Source organism: Euprymna scolopes, chromosome 27, assembly GCF_053919585.1.
Source record: "Euprymna scolopes isolate OS-2025 chromosome 27, ASM5391958v1, whole genome shotgun sequence".
Classification (NCBI taxonomy): domain Eukaryota; kingdom Metazoa; phylum Mollusca; class Cephalopoda; order Sepiida; family Sepiolidae; genus Euprymna; species Euprymna scolopes.
This window is the reverse complement of record NC_136508.1, coordinates 76,895,475-76,913,087: the sequence shown is the minus strand read 5'-3', so window position 1 is coordinate 76,913,087 and position 17,613 is coordinate 76,895,475.

Below are 17,613 nucleotides of genomic sequence, written 5' to 3'. Positions count from 1 at the left end.
GTTTTTATGAATAATTTATTATATAAATTATAAAGAAACAGATGTCATTTCAATTGCCCACTTTTTTTTATTTAAAAAGAAACTATAATAAAAAACACTTACAATCTTCTCTCTGCACAACCTTGTTTTTTTCATGAAATAAAATAGTCAATTTGAAACTGTAAAAATTTTTGCAGAGGAAATGGTTTTAATGATTTTTAACTGATAAAGAGCGACTATAAAGGGAGGTAATCCGTTTCTCATACATTACTGTTTGCGATAATAATGGTTTCACTGTGACACTGGACGTACGGACAAGTAAATTAATATCAAGATTACAGTTGATGTTAGGACAAAATGCTTTTCTCTCCGAGTAAATACATTTCTTTCTTGAAAAAAAAATGCAATATGGATGATTCAAGGTTGTCATCGTTCAGATCGAACAGTTAGAAGAGCAGATAAAACAACAGAACCTACAAGAACTACAAAAAAACACTATAAAGAGGAGTTTTTTCTTTTCTTTGTTTTTGTTTTTGCTCTTCATTCTGTTGTAATAAGTGATAACTGCGATACAGAAAAATATACATTCGATCTTGTTGACGAAAAGTGTGTAAAGTTTAAATCCAATGCGTTTTGTGTGGTTGCTACGTTTTTTAATAGACGAGATGGATAGTCACATCATTGAAGACATTATTTTCTAAAGTCATTTGAAGAATTTAGAACATCAAATCTTCATAATTATAAAAGACTTGGGACCGTCCGCGCTTGCGTGCTTAAATCTTGCATACTATAAAGTCGTGTCCCTGTCTGTTTATTTGTTCACAGTTTGGTTAATATTTGCATTTAACAAACAGATTTTAATACTGAAAACGGACTTTTGTTCCTACATGATTTATATATATATTATTTATACAAAAAAAAACAACATTTAAGGTTATCTGATTTGCATATTACATTAAAGAAAATATCTTTTAATAATTAGCTAAAAGTTTTAATGGAAATTAGTAATAGAATTGTTTAAAACATTCTAATTACAAATATTATATACAGTTGACTTATTTAATGTATTTTTTAATTTAATTTACATTTACTTTAATTTATTTTTAATTATACTTATAACCATGATGAGCTGCTTTTAAAAACGGAAGTAAGTTTTCATTTAATATATGAGTTATTTCCCTTAAAGCTATGACATTTAATTTTCCTGTTTGCATTTCATAGATAAAGAGATGGCTAGGTTCTATGGTTTCAAAATCGCAAAAATGGTCGATTTTCAGGAAAATCGTAAGAACTTTGATTGGTGTAACTTAAATAGTATGTAACTAAATCATTCGCCCGGAAATAATTTTATTTTTACCTGGCAACACCGGTTATGTATAGCAAGTAATTTTATACAATTATTTTTTATTAAATAAAAAAAATCATTTTTTTTTTCTGAGAATTTCATTAATATATAACAATACTGTTTTTACATTTCATTATTGTACTTGATCAAATTAAAAAAAAACCTCACTTTACACACTTTTCGTAAGAATTATCATCAGACTCGTTTACCTCCTCTTTTCAGTAGCATCGCATTTCAAAACAAGTAAGTTGAACACTACTTCAGCTACCATAAAATATCTAGTGTCGCAAGTCAAGGTTGCCATTAAATTTCGTCATTCACACTGATGACGTAAAATACACCAAAACACACATGTTATTGGTTTTTCCTTTCTCATTGGAATACTCAATCTTGTTCTGTAAAGCAAAATACAAACAGATTTTTCCACTACAAAACAAACAAACCAAACACCATGAATAAATAATCAGAGATATATAAAAACTTGAAACATAAAAACAAAATGACCAAATTGAGCATTAAATTACCCGAAAAGGAGCTGACGTGCCGTAAAATAAAACACCAACTGAAACCAAACCAATCATCAACACTTGCAAATACTGGCATACTTACTTAACGAAGTTTTAATATTCTTACCAGTTAGGATGCGTCCCCGATAATCAGCATAACGGCCTGGTGCTTGGTTTTTGCATTTTAAACTTAAATTCAAACCATCTTCTATAATATAAGTATCACCTGTCTGTTTAAATGTATGTATGTATGTATGTATGTATGTATTATGTATGTATGCCTAAAACTTTCGATAGAGGAAACGGATTTTCATGAGATTGGAATCATTTTGAAGCTTGACACTTCGGACGACAAATATCGAAAAATTGGCTAAAAAAATTAATTTTCTCACCCTCAACTCAGGGAGGGCTCGCTTTTTCCGCTGATATTTTCGAAAGTCATCCCATCTTTTCAATTATATAACCTTAATTTAAACCTATGTCACGGTTTGGCGATGGGCGTTCATTTCCTTCTTCGCGATACGGGTTCGAGCCTGCCTGCCTACTACCACTTTTTTTTTTGCACAAAACACACCTTAAAACACCCGGGCAACGCCGGGCACCCAGGCTAGTTATATATAAAATAATTTTATAAAAGCAACAATAGGTTTTTTTTAAGTGTAATGTAGACTACTATTGTGGACTAAATCATAGCTTCCTCTTGGTGCACCGCGATGGGGTCATCAACCAGAGCAGGCAATCAATCGATTTGATTAAAAAATGGTCGATTTCACCGACTTCGATGACAATAAAAATATGGGTGTATGAAACATTCCTTTATCATCATTCAATCGCGGGCAACGTCAGGGCTCCGTGCTAGTAAAATAAAAATGAACAACGTAATACAATAAAACTGCAAATTACAATAAATTGCTTTTTCTCTTGTAATTTATCTTCTAGTGGTTCATTTTTTCCCCTAATTTTTAGTGAGCATACTTATTTTAGCATAGCACGTAATACATCATTTTTTTTTACTTGAAATGCTTATCTCAATTGGGTCAAATGCTAAAGAACACCGAAAGATCTTGATTTGAATAGATGTAAATAGGACAGAATGCTATTGTAAAGAAATAGAAAAGAAGAACGGACCAGGAATGCATGATGTGGTATTTATCCTCAGTTGGGCTATGCCGCCGCCTTCTTCAGAAGAAAATTTATCCGAAATATCACATACACAAGCGGTTCCTAACCGATCATGGGAAGATAACACACAGATATTAGCATTCCCAAATAATTATCCATCTGGTCCTGACCAGGTTACACGTTGCTTAATTTCAGTAATCTAACGAGTGTCGGTGTGTCGTCGCGGTTTGTAATAACTTATTTATTTTCTACGTTCAGAGAGACAAAGTATAGCTTCTGTAATGGTGTAACGTTACACACGTTTGAACCCGCGTAAACATGCAGACATTTCACGATCACACAAGTTGTAGTAGAGTGCGTTGCGAGGAGCATAGATCAAGTAATAACTCGACATGTTTTTTTTTTCAAAACATATATTTCCACGCGTGAGTTCTCGTTACGGCTCTCTTTTTTATAGTCCTTTTCTCTTTCTTGACATCATTTCGTACACGGCTCGGTATTTGCATATGGACGTCTACGCTCTGTTACAAGGGTAACTGCATGTGTAATTGTGAAACAAGAGTTACGCAGTTCCTAGCAACACCTCTTCTGAATCGACACTGATTGACTTCAGTTACAAGGAGGAGTCTAGGATGACTAGAAACACTGCCGAGATAAGAGTAGAGCACTTACAACACCTGGTATTTTTAAACGGTCACCCATTTAGTATTGACCAGGTTCAATGTCGCTTAACTTTAGTAATATGACCGCAACGGGCGTGTCAACGTGATTATGCCGTGCGGTATTACTTATTAGCAGTTCTAATTCTCGTTTAGCAGATTTTTTTTTTTGTCGTAAATCAGTTTCTGTTTTTATTTTGAAGACACAGTTTGTTTCAATAAAATAGTAAACCTGACAAAAATGGATCAAGTCTTTAAGATTATTTAGTGGGAGTTTTGATTGAAAATTTAACGACCCCCCCATCATTTCAGTAAAAAGCCTTTTAAATTAATTGCTGGAAATCAAAGTATTTAATTGACAATTTCGCTATACAAGTAATTTTAAGAAATATAGTTTAACATTTCTTTTATACACACATAATCCTTTATCTAGAAACTGACTTAAAACAATGTAGAATTACAAATAATAATAATAATAATAATAATAATAATAATAATAATAATAATAATAATAATATCCTAATGTAACATTATAGAAGACGTTCTCATTTCGTTCTTCCTCTAGTCTGTCGACCTCGACGAAGTGCCAAACAAGTAAAAGAAATACTTTGGACTCAGTTTTCTTGAGAGACACTTCCGGTCCGTTCTTTTCATTTTACATAACCATTTTTTACAGGACTGTCACCGGCTAGTGGAAATTCATCGTCGTCTGCTGTCATTTCCTGCTGTTCATGCCGTCACGTCTTTCCCACTCCATTCTCTCTGTTTTATTTCTGCTGCTGCTGCTGCTGCTATATCTGCGTGACGTCACCAGTCTTGCTACCTCTTACTGCTCCCCTGTCTATTTCATTGCAGCAACTGCTGTCTACATGACGTCGCTGCACATTATGGTACAATAAGTGTTTCAGTCATTACTAAAAATGCTTACATTTTTACAATCTACTTAACTGGAAAGTGTGTTTTCCGGGATAATCTTAATCAAATTAATTTTCTCTTGTTAATACCGTAGTTCAGTGAAAAAAATTGTGGCTTATACGCATCAAATATACACTCACATGTTTAAATTAATCGATGAAGAAAACCGACAAGTAGATTTCATAGAAGTAGTGATACAGAGAAAGCTATTTCGTCGTTTCATGACTTACTAGTGTGTCTAGATGTAGGCTGGGATTTGCTTATATGTATATAGATTGTATATATGGTAGGGGTATCTTTCTGACGTTGGCGGGAATCTTTGTTTTCTATGCACACACAGACACAGACACAAACATACCCCTCCTTCCATATATTATATATATGAGATATCTATGTGTATGTAAGTGTTTCTATAATTAGACAATACCACAGCTCATAAAAAAATCTGAAAGCCACAGACTGGAAGTCTTAAACTCTAGTTTTTTATTAAAGGAGGACGCAATTTTTCCAATCAGTATTTGTGACTGTTGCGGCGTTGTTTAATTGTGAAATTAATTATTATCTCACATTAAAGAACTTGTAGAAAGTTTTTTTAAGATATATATATATATATATATATATATATATATATATATATATATATATATATATATATATATATATATATATTGGCGCGGTTTGCTTGATCTGTGTTAATTAATAAAATCTCTTGTGTGTGGGGCGTTTGCTCGGTTGGCAAAATGCTTGCCTCGAATGCAAGAGGATCGGGTTTCGCATCCCGAGTTCGCACGTGTCTGACTGATGAGCCCAAATGTGGGCGAAACTCGAGTCTTGGACTTCCGGTTTGTTGACTGTCATTGCTCTTGTGGGCTGCGACGTTGTTTGGCTATTGCAATTAATATATACATATATAAGTTAATTTCTGAAAATCGGCTGTTCAGATATCATTTCGGAAAACAAACTATTGACATTTGTTCATAGAAAGCTATGAATATATTTTTCATATCAGGTATTACAACAAGAGCGTATGGTTATTTCGACTTGTTTTTACAGTTTGTAACAGTTTATAAATATTTACATACATAAGATGTTACATATACCTATAAGATATGGTAATTAGAATAAAAACGTCCAACTTCTAAATGTAATATTTCGCGGTTTACATCGAACGGTCGAGATTTCGTCCGTAGGATCTCTTCAACACTGCTAATTATATAAACTGCGCCAATCATTTTATTGCAGATTAGTAAAATATCAATATTTCACTAAATATACGCCATACAAAAATGAAAATTGTATCATTAAATGACTGTTTACAGGTTAGTTATTTCCCAAAATGTTATTCAAATTCATACGATATTCACGACATTTTATTTATTATCAAGTACTTTATGCTGTCCATCACTTTATTGCAGATATTTTAAAATGCCAAAAAAAGAGGCGATTAACGGTTATTGAAAAAGAAAGGATTGTTGCTGGACTCGTAGAAGGATTGTTCATCAGATGATTTAGCTATGGAGCTGGAAAGGGACCCAAGAACTTTGGCGTCATTGGTGAACAACCCCAACACCAAATCCAGAAAGGATAAGGGAAGCAGAAGAAACCTTTCACATCGTGATATTCGGAAAATTCGTAAGGAAGTCAACCGAAACCCAAACATCACCAGTGCCTCAATTTTTGCAAGAGCTGGAATCGTTCCAATATCCAGACAGGCCTAATGTAATGTGTTGAATGAGATGGAAAGAAACATCAAAAATATTCCAAGGCCTTGATTGAGCAAACAACATCGGGAAAAACGAAAGGCTTGGGCACAAAATTACATGAAAATGGATTTCCAACGTGGCCTTATTTACAGATGAGACCCGTGCTATTCTTGACTGTCCGGGTGGATGGGCCAAAGTTTGGAACTCGAACGGAACTCCAACACCTTACAGAGTTCATCGCCAATGAAGAGGTGGAGTCACGCAAACGAAAAAGTGGAGTCATCATGTTTTGGGCGGGAATCATTAGGGATAAGTTGGTTGGACCATTCCGAGTTCCAGACGATGTAAAACTTACCAGCAATGCATACACGGCCTTTTGGGATAATCATGTGTCGACATGGCTAGGTAACCTACCATTGTCAAGTCGATTTCAGAAGATTTGTATGCATGACAATGCACTTTCCCATTCTGTTAGGGCGACTGCAGTCTTCATTGAATCTATGGGCTTCTCATAACCTGACTACCGTGTTCTCCAGACCTTAACCCCATTGAATATCTCTGGTCAATATTAAAAAGAGGAGTTTATGAGGTAGGAGAGCAATTTACATCAAAGGATGCCTTGTGGAGAACATAGTTGATATAAAGCCATAACTCCTTTTTGAGATCAAACAATTGACTCTCCTGGGGGACCAAAGTTTGTTTTAAACTATTTAAAAAAGGGTGGATATGTCGATAAATAATTAATTTATTTGAGGCTTAGCACCTAGTATGTGCTTTTTCTTATTATTCTTTGACAGAAAAATATAATAAAAAATAAAGTTCGCATGAAAAGACATTGTATTTTTGTCATAAAAGAACATTTTAAGACACCTGCAATAAAGCGAACAGTGGAAATTCCACGATAAAGAATTAAGTGTCATAACTTTGTGAATATTGCATAAATGTGGTAAATAATTAACCTTAAAGCAGTCATTTTGTTGTGACGTATATTTAGTGAAATATTGATATTTTGCTATGGCTCAGTTAGTTTAAATGGATAACAAACAAAAAAGGCAAAATATATTTTTCTTATGCATAAAGGGGAAAAACAAATAAAATTGTTTGAATTTGATAATTAAAAAAAACTTAGGAAAATGTAACCCAAAAAATAAAATGTAAAGTAAATAAATGTAAATAAACCCCAAAAAACAAAGAAAAAGAAAACACATAAAAACAATTGAAGATTTTTTGTTTCGTTTCGGTAATATAAAAGAGAAAAAATGAAAACAAGAAAAAAACAAAAAACAAATAAAACTGTTTGAATAGGCTAATAAGAAAAAAAGAAAGAAAATGGAGAAAAAACACTGAATGTTAACCGTATTTAGTCGAACATTTATAAATAATGGCACCCTCTTACTCTCACCCACAAAAAACGAAAAAAAAAAAAAAAAAGAAATGTGTATTATACGTATTGTGTTGTTGCGTTGTTTGAGATGCGTTTTAGTTTGCTAAAATATAATGTCTGTATTGCCTGTCTGTATTGGAAAGCGAGAACAATACCTTTAAGTTGGTGAAGTGTTCGCTAAATAACGGGATAATTCTTAAACCGGATTAGGACAATGTCAAGCAATAGCTAATCAGAGTGAAAGGAACATGTTTGGGAAACGTTAGAATTTTTTGTTTAGAGAAATGGAAGCTTAATGCTATGTCTATAAGTTTGAGGATCAGTTACATAGGATGGGGTCTCAGTTTAGTACCCTGCGAATCAAAATACGCGGTATAGTAGGAGAACGGTGGGAGGACTTAATGAATAAGTAGAAAAATGGAAGCTATTTACTGTGTAGGTGTTTACTATGATGCTGATGATGTCGCTCCTAGGATTAAATCTAGGTTTTTATTATTAATAATTAAAGTGCCTAAAATGACGTTCTATAGTTACATAAGATATTGGCTAATAGTGTAGACATAATTAATTTGTATGTGACATCTGTTGTTGTAAACCTATGGTATTTTGGTCCAGAGGAGGGGAAACTGCGACGTTTTTATTACATACAAAATAAATATATATATATATACATATATATACATATATATATGCATATATATATATATATATATATATATATATATATATATATATATATAACATGAAAATTACAATTAAATTTACCAAAATGATCCAAGCTGGCAAAACTAAAGTATATTATAAATATTAAAGAAGTAATATTTATAAAGTTATCTCAGCCAGATGTAAAAGCTCGATAAAACCAAATAGGAGATAGAGCTTATAATACGAGCAAACAGTTAATAAAACATGTTAAAAAACATTTTGAAAAAGAGTTAAAAATATTTAATCTGAAAAGGAAACACTTGATAAGTGGATAGTCCTTAATTCGCGGAGTTTCGAAGAAATACTTTCCTTCTTACCAGAGGATATGAATTAGCAAAATGCGGATCGGATTTTGCATACAAAAGTATTTGATGAAACAACAAGTAAGTCAAAGATCTTACTTGGTAACAAAAAAGTGAAGCAGAGGGAACATGGTAAAGAAAAAGGTGATTACACGTGAATGGATAGTCTGGTGAAAGATAAATAATCCAATGACGGTAAAATCCAAAAATATAAAGTTATATTTTTATTACATACAAGATAAATATATATATATATATATATATATATATATATATATATATATATATATATATATATATATATATATATATATAAATAATACGTGAATGGATAGTCTGGTGAAAAATAAATAATCCAATGACGGTAAAATCCCAAAATATAAAGTTATATTTTTGGATTTTACCGTCATTGGATTATTTCAATTAAATCAACACTTAAAAACTAGGTTATGTACAGTGCTCAATAAAAAGAGCAAAATATAAAATTTTTATTTATATAGACAAATATTACATAGTCAATACGTTGAACATGCTAATGTTTCGGACAATTCGTTTATTTAAAAAAAAGCAGCTGGTTCTTAAATGAAGAACCAACTGCTTTGAATAGCGAATAAACTTTATTTCTGTCACTTGACTAGGAACTTTTGTTTTTTTAATAAACCAATTCTTCGAAACATTAGCATGTTCAGTGTAGCGACTATGTAATATTTGCCTGTATATATATATATATATATATATATATATATATATATATATATATAATGCACTATATATATATATATAATGCACTATATATATATATATAATGCACTTATATATATATATATATATATATATATATATATATATATATATATATATATATACAATGCACTTATATATATACAGGGTGGCCGAAAAGTCCCAGGACACTATACACATGGCTTATAAGCTTTGACATCCAAGTCCTTTTTCATATGATCCATCATGGTAGCCCTTGGTATTCCAAGTTCAGCAGAACGTTCTCTGGTAGATTTCTTGGGAGACTGTTGCAGTGATTCTTGAACACCAGCACACGTTTCCTTTCGTGTTTCAGGCCTGCCACTTCTTGCCTGATCCAAAACGCTACCTGTTTCAAAAACTTTCTTCTCCCATAGATACAGATTACTTCTTGATGGCGCGGGCTTTCCAAATCTTTCTGTGAAAGCACTTCGAACATCTTTTCGGCCAGTGTCCTGGGACTTTTCGGCCACCCTATATATATATATATATATATATATATATATATATATATATATATATATATATATAAGTAAAAGTGTCTGTCTGTCTGTGTACATTTCCCTAAACAATAACTCCGTCAACTTTCAGTCTACAAACTCGAAATTTTGTATACAGGGTAGTGAAACTTGGGAAAATATTTCTAATCCGTTTTTCGACCAGAAATTTGGCTGTTAAGGGGTCAAAATTCAAGGATTTGACCTTTGAGAACTCTACCAAACTTCTCCGGCAATTTTGGGTCTAAACACTTGAAATTTTAGATATAGGTTCCTTGGACATGGATCTAACTGAATAACTTGATTTGAGCTCAAAACAATAAATGTAAAGGAGTCATAATAGGAGTCAAAGTTTTAAAAAATTGATCTCTGCGCTCTCTACCAAATTACTAAAGACAATTTTTGGTCTAAACATTTGAAATTTTACATAAAAGGTATTCAAAGAGAGAGAAAGCTTTTTAATCGGTTTGGGTCAAAAATTTGTGCTACCAATATATAAATGTAGGTATGCATGTTTGCATGTCTGCCTAAAACTTTCGACAGCAGGAACTAATTTTCACAAGATCAGTATCGTTTTGAAGCCCTTTAGACGACAAATACCGAAAAAATGGCTAAAACATTAATTTCTTCCCTATCAACTGGGCACTTTACTACAGGGAGGAGTTGCTTTTTCCGCCGATATTTTCGAAGTTCATCCCTTTTTTTCGATTGGCTAGCCTTAATTTAGCCCTACGTAAATTCTGGTTTGGCGGTGGTCGTAAAAGCAAAGACGTCATTTTTCCCCCGTTCTCTTCCTCCTTCGCGGTACGGGCTCGAGCCTGCCTTCCTACTACCACATTTTTTTGCTCAACACACACCTCCAAACACCCTGGCAACGCCGGGCACCAATGCTAGTATCTATCTATCTATCTATCTATCTATCTATATATATATATATATATATATATATATATATATATATATATATATATATATATATATATAAAGTGAACGTGTCTGTGTGTGTGTGTACATTTCCCTACGATATAACTCTTTTATTTTTAAGTCTACATACTCGAAATTTAATATACATCGTACTGAGATTTGGGAAAATCTTTATGCTCGGTTTTCGGCCAGAAATTTGTCTGTTAAAGGGGTCAAAGTTCAACGATTTGACCTTTGATAACTCTATCAAACTCCCCTGCCAATTTTTGGTCTAAACACTTGAAATTTTAGATATAGGTTGCTTAGATATGGATCTAACTTAGTAACTTGATTTGAGTGCAAAAAGTGAACGTGTCTGTGTGTGTGTCTGTGTGTCTGTGTGTGTGTGTGTGTCTACATTTCCCTACCTAATGACTTTGTCAATTTTCGGTCTACAGACCCGAAATTTGATATACAGGTATTGAGATTTAGGAAAATGTTTTTAATCGGTTTTCGGCTAGAAATTTAGATATTAAGGAGTTAAAGTTCAACGATGTTACCATTGGAGAACTCTACCAAACTCCTCCGCCAATTTTGGGTCTAAATACTTGAAATTTTAGATATAGGCTCCTTGGACACGGATCTAACTTTATAATTTTAATTGCGTCCAAAACAGTAAATATTAAGGTGTCAGAATTTGTGTTAAAGTTAAAAAAAAATTTATCTCTGCGATCTCTGACAAATAACTCAGCCAATTTTTTGTGTAAACATTTTAAATTTTACGTAAAAGGTATTCAGACACAGGGCAGGCTTTTTAATCGTTTTTTTCCTTTGTTTTTTTTTTTTGTTTTTTTTTTTTTTGCTAAAAATTTGGTTTCCGAGGGGTCGAAGTTTAAAAGATTTAGCCTTTGCGGTCTTTAGCAAACTGTTAAGCCAATTTTGGGTCTACACATTTGAAATTTTACATAAAGGGTCTTCAGATTTTTAGCAAGCTTTTAAATAAGTTTTCGGTAAAAATTTGGCTTCCAAGAAGTCAAAGTTGAAAGAGTTGACCTTTGCAAATTCTACCAAACTCCTCCGCCAGATTTTGATCAAACACTTGAAATTTAGAATGTGGGTTACTTGGATATCGGTCAGACATTTTAATTTGATTTGACCCAATACAACAAATGTTAAGAGGTCAAAATTAGCGTCAAAGTAAAAACAAAAATGACCTACGCGGTCCCTTGCAACTTTTTTCTAAGGTAGTTAAAGAAACATATTATATAGAAAGGCATTCCCATACATTTGCACACTTTTTAATATATACGTATGCATATAAAGTTATGAACAGTACATAGGGCCTTAACAAAGCCAGGATGTTCTGCTAGTATATATATATATATATATATACATATACATATATATATATATATATATATATATATATATATATATATAAATGAATATATAAATTTACTTAATTAGATTTCAAATTTTTTGATGCAGAGCGAGACCGAGACTTTACACTGCATCGGACATTTAAAACCTCAATCTTCATGAATAGCTGAAGCCATGCTAGGCAATACAACTAGTATGGCACGTACAAAAAAAAAAAAAGATGAAATGTACATTCTGTATTTTACTGCAAAAGACCAGCCTGGGTGCCCGGCGTTAACCGGGCGTTTGGAGGTATGTGTTGAGCAAAAAAAAAAAAAAAAGCTGTAGTAGGAAGGCAGGCTCGAACCCGTACCGCGAAGGAGATAGAGAACGTGAAAAAAACGTGACGTATTTGCTTTTACGGCCACCGCAAACCGGAAGAGATGCAGGTTTAAATTAAGCCTAGTCAATCGAAAAAAGGTATGACTTTCGAAAATATCGGCGAAAAAAGCGATCCCATCCTGTGGAAAAGTGCCCAGTTGAGGGTGAAGAAATTAATGTTCTTAGACAATTTTTCCGTCGTCCGAAGAATCGAGGTTCCAAACGATAACGATCTTGTGAAAATCTGTCGGCTCTGTCGAAAGTTTTAGGCATGTATACATACATACATACATGATGGCAGAAAATTCGCTTTCGAACATTGCCAACATACATACATACATACGTACACACACACATACATACATACATACATTTAAACAGACAGGTGAGATTTATTTTATAGATAATTATTACAGGTCGAAGGAAAAAGATGTATATAAATTTATAGTACTTCTACAAAAAATAATGAGAATAATAAGACTAAAATGAAACATTTCATTTAGAATTGAGAAAAAGGATGCTATTAATTTGTCTAAATGTACTCTACAATTATTGTTTAGTTATATGTAGGGCTGTGACAACAGCATATTCTTTTATTGTTTTGACTCTTGAGTATAAATCCATTAATATCTTATATGTTTTTATATAGACGGATGTGGTTCTTGCTTGAAAGACTGTGTCTGCCTGTGTCGGATATATACTTGAAAGTCAAAAGAATGAAAAGAATATGCTGTTGTCACAACCCTTGTTATATGTTAAGCTTCAATCATTAATCTGATTTTATTATCTGTAGTATGTTATATATATATATATATATATATATATATATATACATATATATATATATATATATATATATATATATATATATATATTCCTATAAATTTGTTTTCTGTGTATTGATATTTATATATTAAAAAACTTTTTTCTATTCTTTTTTTAAAGAAAATACAACTTTGTTATATACTAGCGTTTCAGCCCGGCGTTGCCCGAGTGTTTGGAGGTGTATATTTAGCAAAAAAAAAAAAAAAAAAAAGCGGTCAATTTTTTAAAATTTGACCCCTATTATGACCCCTTAACATTTATTGTTTTGGGCTCAAATCAAGTTATTAAGTTAAATCCATGTCAAAGGAACCTATATCTAAAAGTCAATTGTTTATACCCAAAATTGGCGGAGGAGTTTGGTAGAGTTCTCAAAAGTAAAATCGTTGAACTTTGACCCCTTAACACCCAAACTTCTGGCCGAAAACCGATCATAAAGATTTTCCCAAATCTCAGTACCCTGTATATAAAATTTCGAATCTGTAGACTGAAATATTGACAGAGTTATTGCGTTGGAAAATGTACACACCCAAGATCAAAGTGTAGTATCTGTTCTTCAGATGCTGCACTTCCATTTCTTGTTCTCTTTCATTGAAGGAACAGTCCTTCACGACTGAGACAATTTTTTTTATTTTTGTACCTTTTCTCAACGTTAAAAACCGACCCTGGTGTCTAACTCTGTCCCGTGGGGAGACATTGTAAATAGCCCCCCCCACACGTTCACTTATATATATATATATATATATATATATATATATATATATATATATATATATATATATATATAGATAGATAGATTGTGGAATTGCATTCATCTGCAAAATCTTTTAAACATTCATTTTAATTAATCCCCTCTTTGTTTCTTAGGTTTTCTTATGGGATGGTTGTCTTTATTTAACAATTACGTGTAATTATATTCATGCAGATATTCTACATGATTGATACTTACGTGCTATTTGCGTAAAAAGGTTATAGTAAATACAAAGGTGTTTACATATATATTTAAGTATGTGTATATATTTTTGTTTAAAAAATGTTGCCTACCAAACTCCTCTGTCTGTTTTTGTCTACAGACATGAAACTTAATATATAGGATATTCGAACCCATGTAAAAGTTTATATTTGGGTTTTAGCCGGAGAAAATTGGTGCAAAATGTGAACATTAAAACATGAAATTAGCCAAGTTAAGGTCGAACGACGGCATTGCGAATATTCATGCGTGACGTAATAGCTATTGGTCATGTTTTGATTTTGATTTTTGCAGTACATATGTCTTCATAGACCGGTCATTAATGTGAAAGAATGTAGTAAATCGTAAGCTAAATGTTTTGGTTTCGATTCTCAGTGATGGCGCACAGGTCATTACTATATATTGGGTCCAATATAATATAATAAATACGAAATCTGCATTAATCAAAATATTATATTTTAGCGAATTTTATGACCAGTCAATGCCGGGTGGCCTGCTAGTGTATACATATCTGCGTGCGTGTATGTATGTATGCGTGTGTGTGTGTGTGTATGTATGTATGTATGTATGCGTGTGTGTGTGTGCGTGTATGTATGTATGTGTGTGTGTGCGTGTATGTATGTATGTATGCGTATGTATGCGCGCGCGCGTGTGTGTGTGTGTGTGTGAGAAAAAGACTAATCTTGGTTTTATTTTATTCTGACCATAAATGACGATATATATATATATATATATATATATATATATATAAATATATATGTGTGTGTGTGTGTGTGTGTGTGTGTGTGTGTGTGTAAGAAAAAGACTAATCTTGGTTTTATTTTATTCTGACCATAAATCACGATATATATATATATATATATTTAGATGATTCGAATTCTTGTTCGGTTTTCGTCAGGCGTATATATTCGAACACAAGGTTTATTCGGTCGAACTCGGGAGTCTGCACGGAATTTTGAGCATAATCCTTGCCTTAATCTTCGGTTGAAGCATGCTATCGTTCGGTCAACTATGACCAAGTAGAAGTCCTAAACAATCCGCAATTATATTCTGAGTGCCCCTCGCACGCAAGATTAAACCTTCAACCTACGGAAAAGTGAAACTAACAACTTAAGTTTACTCTGTCATGGATGATGGAACGAGTATATACTTCTCTGGTAAATTAAAGATTAAATCCGGTTAAGATTCAGGATTTCGAAAAAAAAAGGTTGTCGAATTCAAAATGATACACCTGAAGAAGGCTGGAGGTTGTATCAACCGAAACGTGTGAAAATAATGTTCCTAATAATAACAGTAGTCGGATAATCTAAATCATACGAGTTATGAATCATCATCTGAAAAATTCAGAAACAAAATGGATTCACCTTGATTTATTTAACAGTAGCGAATTATTAATTGCTGTTTTTTTTTGTACTTGCAGACAATTCTAGCATGAATTTTTATTTTTTATGAATTTTTATTTTTTATTTTTTATGAATTTTTATTTATTTTATTTTTTATTAATTTTAATTTTAATTTTTAAAATTTTTTTATTTTTATGAATTTTTATTTTTTATTTTTAGGATTTTTTATGAATTTCTATTTATTATTAATTTTAATTCTAATTTTTAAAAACATTTTTAATGAATTTTTTATTTTTTTTATTTTTTATAAATTTTAAAAAATAAAAATAAAATTCATAAAAAATAAAAAATTAATAATTTTTTTATTTTTTATGAATTTTATTTTTATTTTTTATGAATTTTTATTTTTATTTTTTACTCGCGGGGTGGGGGTTACCCGGCGTTACCCGAATGTTTGGAGGTGTGTGTGCTCGGGCGGGGGTGGGGGGTGTTAATCAAAACATAAGAATAAGCGAAGTAAAAAAAAACTTAACTAAAAAAAAAGAAAACAGAAAAACGAACGTTAAAATAAAGCGGGGGGGGGGGGTACCCGGGCGGTGGGGGGTAATCAAAAAATAATAATAAGCGAAGTAAATATTTTTAAATATTAAATAAAAATTAAATATTATAAAAAAAAAGTTAAAACTTAAAAAAATCGAAAAAAAAAACCCCAAAAAAACTAACGTAAGGCAAACGAACGATGTTAAATGTAAAAATCGGAAAAACAAAAACAAAAAAGAAAACAGAAAAAAACGTTAAAACTTCTGTAAAAAATCTGAAAAATACCCCCCTAAAAAAAACACGTGAAAAATGGCTTAAATAAGCCTGATTCAATATTAAAATTTAAAAAATCGGTGGGTACCCGGCGTTGCCCGGGTGTTTTTGGGTATGTGTGGTCGATCGAGGGTGGGGGGTGTTAATGAAAACCTAAGAATAAGCGAAGTAAAAAAAGACAGAAAAACGAACGTTACGTGAAAAATGGCTTAAATAATCCTGCTTCAATATTAAAATTTAAAAAATCGAAAAAAAAAGAAAATACATCCCACACAACGATTCGAACCCAAAAGGTTAATATGACCCAGCGCTCTAACCAACTGACCTAAGACGACGTACACGAAATTAGTTCAATTTTAAAAATCTTTAAACTAAATAAGGTTACGACGTCGTATGACGCATGCGTAGAAGCGAATTCGTCATGAGAGGACGGTTTTTGCTGACCCCACCTGTAGAAAAATGCTGATTTCAGGGTGAAAAAATAAACGTTTTTGGCCAATTTTTCGATGTTTGTCGGGCGAACAATGAGGCTTTCATATGAGACCAAATTTGTGAAATTTTGTTCTGTCTGTCGAAAGGTTTTAGCAGACACACAAACATACACAGATACATACATACATTGTCGCTTTTTATATATATCGATGAATTTTTATTTTTTATTTTTTATAAATCTTTTCATTTTATTTTTTTAAAAATATTTTATTCATAGAAAAACAAACTTACAGCTGATCATTATACATGATTATTGGCTATTAGAGATTAATACATTCAAACACACACATAAATAAGAAAAGACAACTAAAAGAATCGTTTTTTTTTTCGCATTGAAAAATAGGCACAAACTTTTCCGAATCTGAAGCCCCCAAAAGTTCTGTTTTTTCCAATTCATGATTCCAGTCCGATTAATCGTCCTTAATCCTGCTTTAATAATTATTATGAATCCTTATAAACGTTCACTATCTGTTCAATACGCTTTTTATGCAAATAGGATTCGTATTTGTAGTTCATTTTAATGTAATTACCTGCAAAATTCATTGTATATTTTTCAAACCGCTTTCTTCTGATGAGGAAAATTGCATTTTTCGAAACTCCGCGGAATAAAGTCTTTCTTGTTTTTTTTTTCTTGTTTTTTTTTTTTTTGTACTC